We start from the raw sequence: 5,546 nt of genomic DNA, 5'->3' as shown, positions 1-5,546 counted from the left end.
TGTTGATTGTTTACTTTACTGTACAAAAACTTTTTAGTTTGATGTAGTCCCGTTTGTTTATTTTTTCTTTTGTTTCCTTTGCCCAAGGAGATACAACTGAAAAGAAATTCCTGTTAGTAATATCAGAGAGTTTACTGCCTATGTTTTATTCTAGAAGTTTCATGGTCTGGGGTCTTACATTTTTTAAGTCTTTAATCCATTTTGAGTCTATTTTTGTATACGGTGTAAGAAGGTGGTCCAGCTTCTTTTCTTTTTTTGCATATATCTGTCCGATTTTCCCAACACCATTTATTGAAGAGACTGTCTTTACACCATTGTATATTCTTACCTCCTTTGTCATATATTAAGTGAGCATATAGTCATAGATTTATTTCTGGGCTCTCTATTCTGTTCCATTGATCAATGTATCTGTTTTTATGCCAATACCATGCTGTTTTGATTATCGTAGCCTTGTAGTGTAGTTTAATATCAGGTAGTGTGATACCTCTAACTTTGTTCTTCTTTCTCAAGATTCCCATAGCTATTTGGGTTTTTTTTATGTCTCCATATAAATTTTAGAAATATTTGTTCTAGCTCTCAAAAATGCCATTGGTGTTTTGATAGAGATTGCATTGAATCTATAGATTGTTTTGAGTAGTATGATCATTTTAATGATGCTGATTCCTCCTAACCATGATTATGGTATGTGCTTCCATTTATTTGTATCTTCTTCAGTATCTTTTTCTAATGACATAATTTTCTGAAAACAGGTCTTTTACCTTCTTGGTTAATTTGATTCTCAGGTATTTTATAGTTTTCCATTCAATTGTAAATGGGATTGTTTTCTTAATTTCTCTTTCTGAAAGTTCATTATTGTTGTATAAAAATGGCACCGACTTCTGAATATTTATTTTATAACCTGCTACTTTACTGAATTCATTGATCAGTTCTCACAGATTTTTGGTAGAATCTTTAGAGTTCTCTATATATGGTATCATGCCATCATCAAATAATGAGAGTTTTACTTCTTCCTTTCCATGGATGCCTTTTATTTCTCTTTCTCATCTTATTGCTGTGGCTAAGACTTCCAATGCAATGTTGAAGAGGAGTAGTAAAAGTGGGCATCCTTGTTTTGTTCCTGATCTTAAGGAAAATACTTTTAGCCTTTCCTCATTGAATATGATGTTAGCTGTAGGTTTGTCATATATGGACTTTATTACGTTGAGGTATGTTCCCTTTATTCCCACTTTGCTGTGAGTTTTTATCATAAATTGCCAGAGCCTGCCGGCTGAGATGAACGGTACCTGAGAGGGGGAGTGAGGATTAAAGAAAAGACAGAGACAAGAGATAGAGTCGGGAGGGCGTACAGTGAATACTGCAGCCCCGAGTTTATTTACAACACACTACTTATAGCATTGCAATGAGAAAACAGCAGTCACAACCCAAGGTCAGCCAAATTACTTATCCTGCAAAACAATGAATTTCTCACAACTCAGAACTCTCTGCTCTGCTATCAAGTTCCCTTCTTTGAAAATACTGAGTGCTTCAAATAGTTTAGTGCCACTTATCTCAGAGCTCGCCAAGTTCGCTCGGCTCCCAACAATAAATGGATGCTGGATTTTGTCGAACGGTTTTTCTGCATCTATTGATACTATCATATGGTTTTTATCTTTTGATTTGTTAATGTGGTGTATCATGTTAATTAATTTGCGGATATTGAACCAACCTTGCATCTGAGAAAGAAATACAACTTGATCATGTTGTATGATATTTTTAATGTATTGCTACATTGAGTTTGCTAATATTTTGTTGAGGATTTTTGCATCAATGTTCATAAGAGATATTGGCCTATAGTTTTCTTTTTTTTGTAATGTCTTTGTCTGGTTTCAGAATCAAGGTAATGGTGGCCTCATAAAAGGAGTTAGGAAGCCTTCTTTCCTCTTGAATTTTTTGGAATATTTTGAGAAAAATAGGTGATAATTCTTCTTTGAATGTTTGGTAAAATTCACCTATGAAGCCATTTGGTCTAGGACTTTTGTTTTTTGGGGAGGTTTTTGATTATTGATTCTATTTCATTGGTGGTAATCTGTCAGTTCAGATTTTCTGTTTCTTCTTGACTCAGTCTTGGAAGATTATATGTTTCTAGGAATGAGTCCATTTCTTCCAGATTGTCCAATTTGTTGGCATACAATTGCTTGTATGATCAGTTGTATTTCTATAGAGTCCATGGTTATTTCTCCTCTTTCATTTCTGAATTTATTTATTTGAGTCCTCTCTCTTTTTTCCTTGATGAATCTGGCTAAGGGTCTGTCAATTTTGTTTATCCTTTCAAAGAACTAGCTCTTGGTTTCATTAATCTTTTGTATTGTTTTTCTAGACTCTATTTCATTTATTTCCACTCTGATCTTTATTATTTTCTTTCTTCTATTCACTTTGGTCTTTGTTGCTGTTCTTTTTCTAGTTCTTTTAATTGTAAGGTTAGATTGTTTATTTGAGCTTTTTCTTGTTTCTTGAGGTAGGCCTGTATTGCTACGAATTTCCCTCTTAGGGTGCTTGCGTTGTGTCCCATAAACTTTGAGTCGTTGTATTTTCATTTTCATTTGTCTAGGTATCTTTTGATTTCTTCTTTGATGTCATTAATAACCCATTCATTGTTTAGTGGCATGTTATTTAGCCTCCATGTGTTTGTGTATTTTCCAGTTTTTTTCTTCTAGTTGATATCTAGTTTCATACCTTTGTGAACAGAGAAGATGGTTGATATGATTTCAATCTTCTTAAATTTATTAAGACATGATTTGTGTCCTAACATGTGGTCTATCCTTGAAAATATTCCATGTGCACTTGAGAAGAATGTATATTTTGCTGCTTTGGAGTAAAATGCTCTGAAAATATTTATTAAATCCATATGGTCTAGTGTGTCTTTTAGGCCCATTGTTTCCTTGTTGATTATTTGCCTGGAGGATCTGTCCATTTGTGTCAATGGGGTGTTGAAGTCTCCTACTCTGAGTGTTTTTCTGTTGATCTCTCTTTTTGTGTCAGTCAATAATAGCTTTATAAATGTCAGTGCTCTTATGTTAGGTGCATATATGTTTACTAGGGTTATGTCCTCTTAATTTATCAATCCTTTTATCATTATGTAATGCCCTTTTTGTCTCTTATTATAGCCTTTGTTTTAAAGTCTATTTTATCTGATATTAGTATCGCTACCTGGCTTTTTTTCATTTCCTTTTGTGTGAAATAGCTTTTTAGTCTGTGAGTGTCTTTTGATTTGAAGTGGGTCTCTTATAGACAGCATATGCATGGGCCTTGTTTTCTTATCCATTCAGTTACCCTATGTCTTTTGAATGGAGCATTTAATCTGTTTATGTTTAAAGTGATTACTGATAGGTACATTGTTACTGCCAATTTAGTATTCATATTTGTTATTTCTATTTTATTTTTTACCCCTTCTCTTTTTACAGAAGCTCCTTTAACATTTCTTATAATTCTGGCTTGTTGGTGATGAATTCCTTAAGCTTTTGTCTGGGAAGTTCTTTATCTCACCTTCCATTTTAATCGAAAGCCTTCCTGGATAGAGTATTCGTGGTTGTAGATCCTTGTTTTTCGTAACTTTGAATATTTCTTGCCATTCTTTTCTGGCCTGCAAAGTTTCCATTGAAAAGTCGGCAGACATTCTTATGGAGGTACCCTTTTAAAGTAACTAGCTTTCTTGCTTTTAAGATTCTCTCTTTGTCTTTGACCTTTGGCATTTTAATTATGATGTGTCTTGGTGTAGGTCTGTTTAAATTCTTCTTGTTCGGGACTCTTTGTGCTTCCTGAACTTGTATGTCTAATTTCTTTGCCAGGTTAGGGAAGTTTTCTGTGATTATTTCTTCAAATAGATTCTCAATCCCTTGCTCTCTCTCTCTTCCTCTTCAAGAACTCCTATGATCCAGATATTTTTACGCTTCATGTTGTCTCAGAGGTCTCTTAAACTATCCTAATTTTTTAAAATTCTTTTTTCTTTTTGTTGTTCTGATTGGGTGTATTCTGCTACCTTGTCTCTCAATATGCTGATCCAATCTTCTGTTTCGTCCAATTACTGTTGAATCCTTCTAGTGTATTCTTCATTTCAGTTATTGTATTCCTCATTTCTGTCTTTTTTTTTTTTTATGGTTTCTATGTTCTTTTTTATGCTGTTGAGGTTCTCCTTGTGCTCATCCATTCTCCCCATAAGGTCGATGAGCATCCTTATAACCATTATTTTGAATTCTGTCTCTGGTAGGTTGCTTGCCTCCATTTCATTTAGCATATTTTCTGGAGCTTTCTCCTATTGTTTCATTCGTGGCATATATCTTCGTTTTCTCATTTTATTAGCCTCTCTGTGTTCATTTCTATGTGTCAGGAATATTTGTTTCGTCTCTTAGCCTTGGCCAGATGGTCTAATGTGGAAGGTTTCCTGTGTGGCCCAGTGGCTCATTTTCCTGATCCCTTATGCTAGGGACTCTGGAAGTGATCTTTGTGTGGGTTGTGTGTGATCTTCTGTTGTTGCCAAGCCTTTATAGTTGTTAGTAGATCAGTGGATAAGATTAATGCTCAGGCTGACTATGGGAATTGGCTGCACCCACAGGGTAAGAGTTGCTGTGTGGAGGCTGACCCCACACAGTGGGATTTGCCTAGCAGGTATGTGTACTTGTTGCAACCACCCTTTGTGTGTATCACTAATGGGACTAGTTAGGAGTTGCTCCATTGTGGTCTGGTGCCAGCTTCTAGATGCGTTGGTTTTGTGCCCCTTGGGAGGGGCTCCCCCATAGGCTAAGGTCAGCTGATGTTTTTGATTGCTCAGGGCTACCCAGTGAGAACTACAAAGTGATCCACAGATGCTTGTTGCCTATGCTGGATCTATAGATAAATGGAAGAGACAACGCTATAGGCAGCTGTCAGTTATCCCCTGGCCCTGACCTATGGGAGTTTAGCAGAGGGACCAGTGTGTCTCAAGGCCTGACACCGCCTGTCAGTTGCCTGTAAGTCTCTTAAACTGGATGAGCCTCTGGGTGGTGCAGGGACCCTGGGAGTCTCCAGGTCTAGTGAGTAAATTTCCCCCTGCCACTGTGGTGTCAGTATATGTGTCTCTGTGGCTCCCTGTACAAATTTCCACTCATAGCAGGGTCAGCTGCTGCCCACCCTGGTCCTAAATGTGCTACCCCAGGGCAGAGTGGTTGCCTATCAATGCGCAGTGGACACTTTGTGTATTAGATGGGGCAGGAGCTCAGGGAGTCAAGGACTGTCAGGCCAATATAGACCCCTGCAATCCCTTCAAGATATATTGCAGCTCATATAGGCAGCAGTGGTCTGTCCAAAACTGTTTTCCTCAAAATGCTCTCACTGTGTTGCAGAAAAATCAGACTAGCGAGAAACCAAGCATCACTCGAAGAGTTGGATAACTCAGGTTTATTATGCCAGGGATCCCAGAAGAGCTAATGCTCTCAAGATCTGGACCCTGAGCTCAGGGGTAACCTTACTTTTATAGAGCTTATCTGTGCAGTTACAGTTGGCATGGACTGATTGGCTAATTTGTCCTCAGGCGG

This window comes from Pteropus vampyrus, unplaced genomic scaffold (assembly GCF_000151845.1).
Source record: "Pteropus vampyrus isolate Shadow unplaced genomic scaffold, Pvam_2.0 Scaffold116, whole genome shotgun sequence".
Taxonomy (NCBI): domain Eukaryota; kingdom Metazoa; phylum Chordata; class Mammalia; order Chiroptera; family Pteropodidae; genus Pteropus; species Pteropus vampyrus.
This window is presented reverse-complemented; position numbering follows the sequence as displayed.